Raw genomic sequence first — 12,938 nt, forward strand, 5'->3', positions numbered from 1 at the left:
TGCATTTTTATATTAGCACTATCAACATTGTACTCCATAATGCATAGCTTGAAGCTAGTGCCAAACCATAGACAGATAAAGCCCTAAGTAAGGCCAAGGCAACCCAGATTTAATTGGTAGAATTAGTGACTCGGGTGTTTGAAGCACTGGCAGGGAAAAATTGGAGTACCTGTCTGAGGGGTAAGGGATGTTCACCTCTGTGATGTCTAAGGGGAGGCATGGTCTTTGAAGAGGGGAATAGCCCTCAGACCGTTATGGAATGGGCACAAGTGAAGGGACAAGTGGGGTAGGTCATAAAAGCAAAATATTCCCCCCCTGCAGAAGCAGTTACCTGCAAGATCCCTCAAGTTGCCTTTAGGTTTCACATCAGCCCAAGCCCCAGAAAAAGTGGTAGTAGACTGGGGGATGAAGGCGGGTTTGTAGATTCGGCAGTAGATGGGGGAGCACTGTGCAAAAGACAATAGGATTAAGTAAGGTGAAAGGGAACAACAAACAAACAAAACCTTAGTACATCGTTAGATTTGTGCTGCAAGAGATCTATTAGACCACATGTATCACACAATCGCTCAGTCCTGGAATATACTTAGCTTCCCATATAGTTATCTAATTTCTTTGTAAACCTTAATAATTGAATCCTTTAGTTCAGTAGGTGTTTTATTCCATAGTTTTGGAATCATTTGAGTTATGTGTCTATATTTCTTTTAGTAGTTTTATTTCTACTTATTTAAAATGTGGCCTTCTATCCTTTTTACTAGGATATTGAGAGGTAAGTTTGAGTGTCACTTTGAAGACTGCTTGTCCACTACATTATAAAATAAAGGTAGTTTACTTGTGATACATCTGTAAAAGATAGTATACACTTTAAGGTATTTTTGTATAGGAGTCTATTTTAATCTTATTATTTCTTGTAGTGGAATGTCTTTGTACTCCCTCAAAGGTTTTCCCTCTCATAGATAGAATATAACTTCAGTTTGTGTTCACAGTGATAGGCCTAACTATTGACGTGTGTAATGTTTTTGAGAGTAGACTGATCTGTCTTAATTCTTTTGCGTTTGTCTCCAGTATATGAAGTTTGAAGGAAAGTGTTGAGCAGCACAGTACTAACTTATTTTACTTGTTTTACAATCTCCCGGTATTGGTCTCCTAATTTTATCTTCATATTGTTTTTAGACTGTGCATTAAATAAGATTACCTTTCTTTTAGTTGTGTTAAACTGCACCCGCATATATTCAACCAGATGTCCTTCAAGGATGCATCTGCAGTCATAACATATGGGTTGTCCTGCCTCAGGCAGCCCTTCGGTCGGCCGGATTCCAAAGTCTGGTCTGGCTTCGGCTGATGTCGCACTTTCCCCGACGTCAGACCGTCCGGGGTATAAAAGCATCAGCCGACCCATTTTCCTCAGTCTTTCTTGCCACGCGGTGCCCGAAGCAGAAGCTGTTCGCAAGTGCCGGTCGGTCAGATCCAGAGATTTCAGCTACCGAAGACTTCGAAAAAAGCTAAGTACCCCATTGGGGACTCTTTCTTGCCTCCGCCGATGTCAGACAAAGTAAATAATTGTTTAACTTGTGGGAAACAAATACCTCATAAGGATTTCCATTCTTACTGCCTTCCTTGCTTAGGCCCAGACCACGACGTATCGGCCTGTTTAGCCTGTGCCTCCTTCAACCGACGAACTCTTAGACGTCGGTCGGAGTTTGCAGAGGAATTTTTTGGAGCCGCTTTTGCTTATAAAATGCCGTCGGAGACCCCGACCTCGCATATGGTCAAAAAAACGCAAGGAAAAGGACCGACACTCGCGGCCCGCGGTTTCGGCTGAAACCACGGCTAGGCCTACCGCAAGTGTCTCGGTTTCGGCCGAAACCGAGTCCTCGGCTATTCCTTCTTCCGAAACCATACTTCCGACCGCCGAGGCCCGAGAGGCCCCGCCTGAGTCGGCTTCAGAACTACCTACTGAAGCTAGTGTTCAGGATTTGTCTGACACCATACCTTTGGACATTTCTACCCCTGCACTTGGGGCTGCTAGGCCCCCAGCTTCTATGTCCATTAAGGCCTTTTCTAGGGCTAAAGCTGCCAAACTTTCAAAAGCTTTGCCTACCAAATCTACACCCCAGAGGCCTTCCTCTAGTTCACAGATCCTCAGCCTGGCGGAGGACCTTATCTCCTTAATTAGGGGTTCACAACCTCACAACCTCCTCCAGACAAAAGGCCCAGGACTGACCCCTCTGAACCCCACTCCTCAGATGATTCCACGGATGGATCTGAGTTGTCAGACCACCAGGAAGGGGCTTACTCGCCTTATGAGGATTCAGATGCAGAGGAATCTATCCCTTCGGCCTCCCCTCCTGAAGAGTTTTCCTTTGGGGAGACTTTACACTCCATGAGAGAGCACTTTCAATGGCAAGGTCAGGATTTCTCTGATTCTAGAAAAAGATTACAGACCTTTTTGCATTTGCCTCAGCATAGGCCCTTAGCTATACCTCCTGTTCTAAATGTAATTGATGATGTGTACAATGATGTCAGTACAGCCCCTGATACTCTTCCTCCGGCCCCTGCCAAACCTGACAGATATTACAGGGTCCCGGATTCTCATTTCCATCTGTATAAAGCCCATTCTGCAGACCCAGAAACTATTTCTCAGGGCCCTAAAGGGGTTGCAGCCGCTACTGCCAAAAATCCCCTACCCTCTGATAGAGAGTCTAGAGCTTTAGAGAGATGGGGTAAGAAGGTGTATACATCTGCAACTCTTTCTGTCAGGGCATTAAACTGTCAATTCCATATGATACAGTACCAAGAGTATTTGTTAGATGAATTGAATAAGAAACTTTCTTCTCCTGAACCCCTAGACTGTAAATCCCTTCAGGATTTGGTACATAACTCACAACAGGTTAGTAATAATTTCTTAAAATGTGGCTATGATGCACTGGAGGCTTCATTTAGATCAGCTATGACTGGGGCGGTTATTCGTAGACATGCCTGGCTGAAGGAGCAGTCTTTGCCAGACCATGTCAAAGTTAAACTCCTCGATGCTCCAATGGAGAAACAAAATTTATTTGGCTCCCCTGCTCAGGAGATTCTAAAAAAAGTTGAAGAAAAAGCAAAATCTGTGCAAACAGGTAAAGATTTCCTGCAAGTTCAACCACAGAGATTCAGCAGAAACTGGCCTACAAAAAATAGGTCCTTTCCAGACACGGACAGAGCCCAGAGAGGCAGGAATAGGCGCTCTAGAGGCAGAGGTCAATCGAAGGGCTCCTACAGAGGCCGTCAGTGGCGGCCTGCCAACCAGAGGAGTAGTGCAACAGCTACAACAACAACCACTACTACAGGACAGACTCAATGACTTGACTCTGATTCCGCCTACCAGGGATCAACTGGAAGCACCCTTGGGCGGAAAGCTGGCTTTATTCTCAAAAAACTGGCATTATATTACAAAGGATACTTGGACATTGCAAATAATAGACAAAGGATACAGGTTTCACTTCCACACTTTGCCAAAAAGAAGCGGAATGCCAAACCTTCCACCAAATCAGAAGGCAGAGGCTTTAAAACAAATCAGCAAGTTACTTCAGATGAAAGCTATAGAAAAGGTACCATGTTCAGAACAAGGCCAAGGATTTTACTCCAGACTATTCCTTGTACCAAGAAAAGAAAATCAATGGAGGCCTATTCTCGACCTGTCCGCACTCAACACTTATCTCATTGTGCCAAAATTCAAAATGCTGACACTACAGCAACTTCTTCCCATGTTGGGCAAGGAGTCTTGGCTGGTAACTCTAGATCTCAAGGAGGCATACCTGCACGTCCCTATCTGACCAAGTTGCAGAAGACACCTCAGATTTCTTGCAGGATCAGAGCATTATCAATTCTCAGCATTGCCCTTTGGCTTATCTACTGCGCCCAGAGTATTCACGAAATGCCTGGCATCAGTAGTTGCACATTGCAGACTACAGGGAATTCAAATTTATTCATACCTGGACGACTGCCTAATACAAGCGGACAACAAGAACAAATTGTTAAAGGACTTGGTCTATACCATACACCTTTTACAGGCCTTGGGATACACAGTCAGCATCCAAAAGTCAAGACTAGTACCATCCCAAAGGATCACCTTTTTGGGTGCAGATCTGGACACAAGCACCCAAATGGCCTTTCTCACAGAAGAAAAGCAAAAACAACTTCCAGATTACTTCATGATTTTGACAAGACAAACTCAGCTTACTGCAAGGAAAATACTGCAGGCCCTGGGTTACATGGCATCCTGCATAATTCTAATCCCACATGCCAGACTGCACATGAGGAAATTACAATGGTACCTAAGGAGTGTATGGTCTCAACACAGTCACAGTTTAGAAACCATGATACCAATCATTCCATGCCTTCAAAAGGAATTCCTGTGGTGGGCTCAGGCCTGCCAGTCCAACAGAGGGTTGCCTTTCAACAAACCAAAATCAAGGCAAACCATCACCACAGACGCCTCGGACCGAGGATGGGGAGCACACATGGAGGACAAATGCATCCAAGGCCTATGGCCTCAAGGGCAGCTAAGCATGCACATAAACCAAAAGGAAATGCTGGCAGTGAGGCATGCAATCGTGGCATTCAAACCCTTCCTCCAACAAGGACATCTGTTAATAAGGACAGACAACACCACGGTCATGTGGTACATAAACAAACAGGGTGGCACACATTCTTACCCGCTATGCCGGATGGCTATGAATCTGTGGGATCTATGCCTGAATCTCAATATCCAACTACAGGCCCAATTCGTGCCAGGGAAAGAAAATGCACTGGCGGACAGCCTAAGCAGAACTACCATGGATGCACACGAATGGATGCTGCACCCAGACATCTTCAAGCTCATAACAAAGACATGGGGAATGCCGGAGATAGATCTGTTCGCCTCCCCACTCAACCATCAACTGAAGACATTCTGCTCAAGGACATACCACCCACAAGCTTGGAGGGTGGACTCTCTCTCTTTCAGCTGGAAAGCCCTAACAGTATATGCCTTCCCACCTCTCCCATTGATGCACAAGGTTCTACTGAAAATCAGGGAGGAACAGCCAAAAGTGATACTAATAGCTCCGGACTGGCCAAGACAACACTGGTATCCACTATTGAGAAGCATGTCTCAGGCAAAATCATGGCCTCTCCCCCTATGGCCTCTTCTTCTAACCCAGAACAATTTCAAGACCCTACATCCCAACTTGAAAACATTGCAGCTAACTGCCTGGAAAATTCCTTAAATCCCAATCAAACTGTTTTATCTCAGAGGGTGAAGGACATTATCCTGGAAGCTCGCAGGCCTTCCACAAGGAAGACATACGCAGCTAAATGGAAGAGATTTCTCATTTGGAGAACATCAAAGGGCACAGATGTCACAGTGGCAAACTTAGCACATATCCTAGAATATTTAGCAGAATTGTTCCACAATGGCCTGTCCTATTCTTCCATTAAGATTCATGCTAAAGCAATTTCAGCAGAATACAATGTGGATCCACCTATCTTCTCACACCCTCTCCTCAGGCAATTTCTGAGAGGGATCAAAAATGTTAAACCTCCAATAAGACCCCCTCTACCTGCCTGGGATCTCAACTTTGTGCTGGAAAAACTGACACTACCTCCTTTTGAACCAGCAGCATCAGCGGATCTACAGTTTCTATCTTGGAAAACTGCATTCCTTCTGGCAATCACTTCAGCAAGAAGAGTATCTGAGTTACAAGCATTAATGGCAGTGCAGCCTTTTCTTATTTTCCACCAGGACAGGGTGTCACTAAGAACCAGTCCAACTTTTATGCCAAAGGTGGTATCTAGGGTATCCTTGAACCAAGCTATTCACTTGCCTACGTTCTTCCCTAATCCACAGAATAAAGGGGAAAAACTTTTGCACACCCTGGATATACACAGACAACTACGCTACTATTTGGACAGAACAAAAACTAGCAGAAAAACTGACCAACTTTTTGTAGCATATGCAACTGGGGTGCAAGGAAGAGCAATTTCAAAACAGACAATTTCAAAATGGATAGGAAATTGCATTCGCTTTTGCTACTCCTTTCATGGAAAGACAGTTCCTGAAAATATCAGGCCTCACTCCACAAGGGCCACGGCCACCACTACAGCCTTCCTAAGGGGGGTGGCTACCAAGGACATTTTAGAAGCTGCTACTTGGACCTCCGTGCATACATTTGCCAAGCATTACAATCTACCTTTATACTCTAGATCCAGAGCAGGGTTTGCAACTGCAGTCTTGCAGGGGATCTTAACTACACCATCCTTTTCTTAGTACCTCCACCCCCAGATTGGCTGTGGTATTCTACCCATATGTTATGACTGCAGATGCATCCTTGAAGGACATAGTACAGTTTTGTACCTACCATAAATGTAGATGTCCGATAGGTATGCATCTGCAGTCAGGATTACCCTCCCTCCTTCCCCTCTTTGGTATTCCTAGGGTGCTTACCCCTCTTTTAGCTAGCTGGGGAATCTATTATGGTGTATTTGTTTGTTTATTCATGTATATAATTTGCAAATGTTTGGAACTTTTCAGCATTTATCCAAATTTAGCCTTCCTAGAGGGCACCTGGCATCTGGGGCAAGAAAAACTGAGGAAAATGGCGTCGGCTGATGCTTTTATACCCCGGACGCTCTGACGTCGGGGAAAGTGCGACATCAGCCAAGGCCAGACCCAGACTTTGGAATCCGGCCGACCGAAGGGCTGCCTGAGGCAGGACAACCCATATGTTATGACTGCAGATGCATACCTATCGGACATCTACATTTATGGTAGGTACAAAACTGTACTTTCTGTCAAGTCTTTGAGTATGCATTTAACTTGTTTGTATCATTACAGTCTTGTATCACCGCTCCTGTCTTATAATCATCAGCATATTTTGACACCTAAAATTTAGAAGTTGTTGGAAAACTTGAGAAAAAGAGCTGGTTCCAAAACAGAGCCCTCTGTCTCTCCTCTGTTAGTTCAAGTCCAAGCTAATCTCATAGTCTGAATAACAACGCTGTCCTCTCTGTTTAACCAATTGCTAATACAATTAGAAATGTACATATATATATATATATATATATACCCAAACTCTTAAAGTGATCTGGTACATGGTATCTAATTCCTTATTGACATCAGTGTAAATCACTAAACATAGTTTCTGTGGACCAAGTAGTGTAGAGACCTCATAATACTTTATCTGGTAGATTACTGAAGGTCTACCTTTTATAAATTGATATTGTGTATGGTCCAGAAGGTGTCTACAATTCCCATTTGACTCCAGATGAGTAATTAAACCTTTCTCCAAGCATTTCCAATAATACAGGTAAGACTGATGTAATTGGTCTATTATTAGAGTCTTCATTGTTATTACCTTGTTTATTTATCTGTACTATGTGTGATCTTTCTTTTGGTACAACTCTATTTTGCTCGGTAAACTTGTAAGTGATTCAGATATACTTTTAGAGACTGTACTTATGAATTTACCAGAAAAATTGTTTGGACCCATAGCACACGTTTTTATTTAACTTTTCCTAAAGCTTTAGAGATGCTTAGCTTTGACAGTTGGGTGAAGTATTACTTGTTTGATTGCCACTTTGCTGTTTTCTATGATAAATCTGTTATTAATAAAAAGAGGCTCAACCATATCTCTCAACCTGGAAACATCAAAAATCTGGACAAAGGCCCATGAAAAGAAGGTACAACTAGCCGGAAATCTGGGGGGTTATTGACATAAACTTTTCATACATAATTATGTAACCCCACCCACCCAAACAGAATTGTGGGATACCAACTTTCAAACATAAGTTGAAGAACAGTTAAAATATTAAACACAAAATATAACCAGAACAGAAGTGTTTTATTTATATTAACATTTGAGCTTGTATTAAACTTTGAACTTGTATAAAACTAAAATGCAATTTTCCTTTAAAAAATAAATTTAACTGCTAGTAACCTGTTCTAACAATATTCTAAGTTTATAAAAACAATATTTTAAATCTGTCCCTATTTTTGGGTCTTTGCTCCCCATTATTTAAGGCTCTATCCAGATTTCTTGTGTTAGGAAGTTGAAAGGTATGGTTCTTACCACAGTTCCAGCTACCAGTCGCACAAGACTGTGAAAAAGATACATGCATTTGACAAAGGTAAGGCACAAATACTTTCACATGTTATTAACTATCAAAAACTGGTCTTACTTGAAAAGAACTGTGATTAATTTAAGTGTCCTCTGCCTTATGTTATCTGTTAGGTGAAAGCATCTGTGATCTGTTCAAAAACTGGCAGACAAGACAAGTGACTTACCATAAATAAGATCATTTCCTTTATAACAAGAATAATAACAATAAAAATGTTTTATGCCTTTTGGCCAAGACTTTCATCAAGATCACCACTTGTGGATGAAAACCAAGTCTATACAATATCAGCTTATGTACTCCTTTAAGCTCCTAACACACACTGCACACCATGACCCGCCACTTCACCCACCTGATGAAAATTCTAATAACAAGACAGGAAAAAACAGCATTAAGTATCGTAAGTTCCATCTTACTAGGATGCACCATAAACATTTGTTTATATCATCTCATGTTTTTAAAAAATAAAAAAGTACCTTAACTGGATGATCACCACAATGGATCTCATTAACTTTTCAAAAAAAAAAATGCAGTTTTGATGCACGCTTAACAAATGACCCACATAGCTGTTACCAAATCTATCATTTCAAAATCATGAAGAATGAATTTTGACCTTCTTGCAAAGACCTTGCATACCAAACCATTAATTATATATTACATTATGCAAACACCTATACAATTAAAAATATCCTCCCAAACGAAACACACTTGTATATTCTCCAAACTTACTGAATCTCTGTGGCCATGACAAGAGTGTTTACTGCTATTGTAACTTATTTGTTTCAAATTCCATTTTTTAATTTTAATTCCATACATACTGAGATACTGAACTAACGCCAGTCATATTACATTCTTCTCTGACGATTGTACCATCTTCTTAAGTGTAAACTTAAGCATTTAACAACTGTCACAACACAACTTCCTTATAGTTCTTTTTTCTACAAATATCTTTCTTCTGCACCACCTCATATATACTCAAGCCTAGTGCTACTTAACACATACCTTCAAACAACTTTCATTTATCATACTTTTATTATACTCACTATTTTAGTTCATGTTATCAAAACATCATTGTGTACAGAGGTGCTCACAAACTGCAGCTGTATATCCCTTTCTTCTATCCAATTGGTCAGCAACAGTTCAAATCTCAGGACAACTGCTGGAGGATGTTCTTCGTGTTTCACTGTTGCAGTCATTACATTTGGGTAATCCTGCTGGCAGGTTACCCTCAGTCGGCCTGAATTCCAAAGTCTTGGGTCCTGCGTTGGTTGCTGTCGCCCCTTCCCTGACGTCAGGTCATCAGGGGTATAAAAGATGCAGCCGACACCATTTTCTTCAGTCTTTCTTGCCGCGTGGTGCCCGAAGCAGAAGCAGTTCGCAAGTGCCGGTCGGCCGACTCCTGAGATTTTCGTGTTCGAGTTTCAGATCCGAAGTCTTCATTAAAAGCTAAGTACTCCATTGGGGAAACTTTTTTCTTGCTCCAGACCGATGTCAGAAAAAGTTAATAATTGTATTTCTTGTAGGAAGCAAATACCTCATAAGGACTTTCATTCTTACTGTATTCCTTGCCTAGGCCCTGACCACGATGTTTCAAGTTGTCGGTTTTGTGCTAGATTTAACCAACGCACTATTAAGCGTCGGTACGATTTTGCATTAAGCTATTTTGGGCGCAGATTTAATTATACAGTGTCGTCGGATAGCCATCCGACTACCGGAGTTCACAAAAAACGCAAAGACAAAGTAAAAGACAGGCAATCGAGGTCCAAAACCGACGAAGAAGCTTCTCCTAAGCCAGTTGCTGGTTCTCAGTGAGGCACTTTCGCAACCCCTGACACCCGCTACTTTAGAGTCACAGGCTGCTACCGACTCCCACGTGGAGTCGGTCAGGCCGCTGGAAGCTCAAGGTATTGGAACCTCGGAGACTATCCCCTCAGATGGGTCCGGAGCCACTGAGCAAGCATCGGCTTCTGAGGATGTATTCAGACCTAAACAATTATACATTAAACCAACTTCAGCTTCAAAGGCAAAGACTAAAGCACCTTTAAAGGCAAAGAAACAAGTTCACCAGCCACATGGACAGGCCTCCATGCCCAAAAAACAGATGCTCAAAATGGCCGAAGACTTAATTACCTTGATCAGGGGTTCCTATCCCTGGGGTTCCCATCCCTCTCCTGATAAGAGGCCTAGGCAAGAAACAGACTATGAATCTTCAGATCAGGTTTCCATTTCCTCCTGATTCCTCTTCTGATAAGGAATATTCTCTTCCCCCTTTGAGGATTCTGATGCTGAAGAATCTATTCCTTCAGCTTCTCCTCCTGAGGACGATTCCTTTGGGGAAACCTTGCATACCATGAGGGAGCATTTCCACTGGGAGAGCCAAGATTTTTCAAAATCTAAGAAGAGGCTCAGGGACTTCCTTCTACTACCTCAACACAGGCCTCTAGCTATTCCACCTATGTTAGACATTGTAGGTGATGTGTTTTCAGAGTCTAGTCTGACCCTGACTCCTTACCTCCAACTCCTGTTAAGCCCGACAGATACGACAGGGTTCCTGACTCTCATAAATTCCTTTTCAAAAACCCAGCTGCAGACGCAGAAACTATTTCTTAGGGTCCCATAGGGGTTAAGGCTTCCACTGCAAAAAACCCTAGCCCCTCTGACAGAGATTCTAGGGCACTGGATAGATGGGGAAAAAAGATTTACACATCTGCTACCTTGGCTATAAGGGCCTTAAATTGCCAGTTTCATATGCTCAAATATCAGCAATATGTCATGACGCTGCTTAAACAGAAAATGTTGGTAAATTCTGAATGTGCAGAAAACAAAGAAATGCAGGATTTATTGCATACAGCTGAACATGTTGGAAAGCATATTTTGCAATGTGGTTTTGATTCTCTGGAGGCCTCCTGCAGGGCTGCTGTTACGGGTTCTGTAATTAGGAGGCATGATTGGTTAAAGGAACAAAATCTGCCTGATCATGTCAAAGCTAAATTATTAGATGCACCATTACAGCATGATACCTTGTTTGGAGTTAATGCAGAAGAGGTGTTAAAGAAAATGGAGGACAAAGCTAAATCTGTGCAAACGGTCAAATATTTTTTACAAGTACAGCCACCTAGGTTTAGCAGTCACTGGCCTACAAAAAATTGGTCCTTTCCAGTGTCAGACAGACCTCAAAGGGGCAGATCCATACGCCCTAGAGGCAGATCACAGCCGCAAGGTTTCGTACAGGTCTAAGCAATGGGGTGCTTCTACCTCCAAAAGTGGAGAAGACAAATCACACCCATACAGGAAACAGTCCCAATGACTTCCCCCTGCCTGCACCAAGCACTTATCTACTGGCAACACACTTAGGGGGAAAAATAGCACTTTTTTCTCATAATTGGCACATTATAACCCATATCAAATGGGTTCTAAACATAGTGTCACAAGGCTACAAGTTTCACTTCCATACCCTGCCAAAAAATCAATGGGCAGAGGCTCAAAAACAAGTATCATCCCTCATGGACATGGGAGCTATTCAACAAGTGCCACAGCAAGAGCAGGGACAAGGATTTTACTCAAGGCTGTTCTTGGTACCCAGAAAGGACAAAGCATGGAGACCAATACTGGACCTATCTATTCTAAACACTTTCCTGGATATACCAAAATTCAAGATGTTAACCTTGCAGCAGCTTCTGCCCATGCTGGGCAGAAAGTCTTGACTCATCACTTTAGACCTAAAAGAGGCATACCTGCATGTCCCAATCAGACAGTCATGCAGAAAGATACCTCAGATTCAAGGCTGGTTCAAAGCATTACCAATTCTCTGCACTGCCCTTTGGCTTATCTATTGCGCCCAGGGTCTTCACAAAGTGCCTGGCACCAGTAATTGCTTTCTGCAGACAAAGAGGAATACAAATATATCCTTACTTGTACGACTGCCTCATTCAAGCAGAGAACAAGGACATTCTACTGCAGCATCTGGCGTTTGTGAAAAGACTTTTAACATGCCTAGGGTACACAGTCAACGAAAAGAAATCAAAACTAGTACCCTCTCAAGAGATAATATTCCTGGGTGCAAGCTTAAATACAACTGCCCAGATGGCTTATCTCATGCCAGACAAACAAAGGCAACTGACTGCCTATTTCAAGGAAATGACAACAAAGGCTCAGTTATCTGCAAGAAAAATTCTGCAGGCTTTGGGCTTCATGGCATCCTGCATCCTACTATTTCTAATTCCGTATGCAAGACTGCATATGAGGAAACTTCAATGGTACCTAAAAATTGTCTGGACACAACATTGCCACAGCCTGGAAACAATGATTACTCTCATTCCCTGCCTGCAACAGGAGTTTCGATGGTGGGCAAAGGCTTGTCACCAAAACAAGGGGCAGCCATTCTCACTACCCCCAGCCAGGCAGAACCTAACAACAGATGCATCAGATTATGTCTGGGGGGCTCACATGGCAGGAAGAGACATTCAGGGCACCTGGTCCACAAATCAAATGCATCTACATATCAATCAAAAAGAGATGCTAGCTGTTCAAAATGCCCTGACAGCCTTCAAGGACCTAATTCATCCGGGACAACTACTGATAAAGACAGACAATACCATGGTCATGTGGTACATAAACAAGCAGGGGGGCACGTATTCTTACCCCCTTTGCAGACTAGCCATGGCTTTATGGGACACAGCATTGACTTACCAAGTTCATCTGCAGGCACAATTCATACCAGGAAAGGACAGTACTCTGGCAGACGAACTAAGCAGAAACCTCATGGATCCCCACGAGTGGCACCTGGATCCACAAGTCTTCAGCAT

General features: G+C 42.7%; 1 protein-coding gene across 11 annotated transcripts in view; it reads left to right on the forward strand.

Moving 5' to 3' along the window:
* BRD8 (bromodomain containing 8) overlaps positions 1–12,938 on the forward strand; it is a 1,923,539-nt gene that overhangs the window by 332,351 nt on the left and 1,578,250 nt on the right. The window lies entirely within an intron of this gene.

This window comes from Protopterus annectens, chromosome 4.part0, assembly GCF_019279795.1.
Source record: "Protopterus annectens isolate FY-2018-M chromosome 4.part0, PAN1.0, whole genome shotgun sequence".
NCBI lineage: Eukaryota > Metazoa > Chordata > Ceratodontiformes > Protopteridae > Protopterus > Protopterus annectens.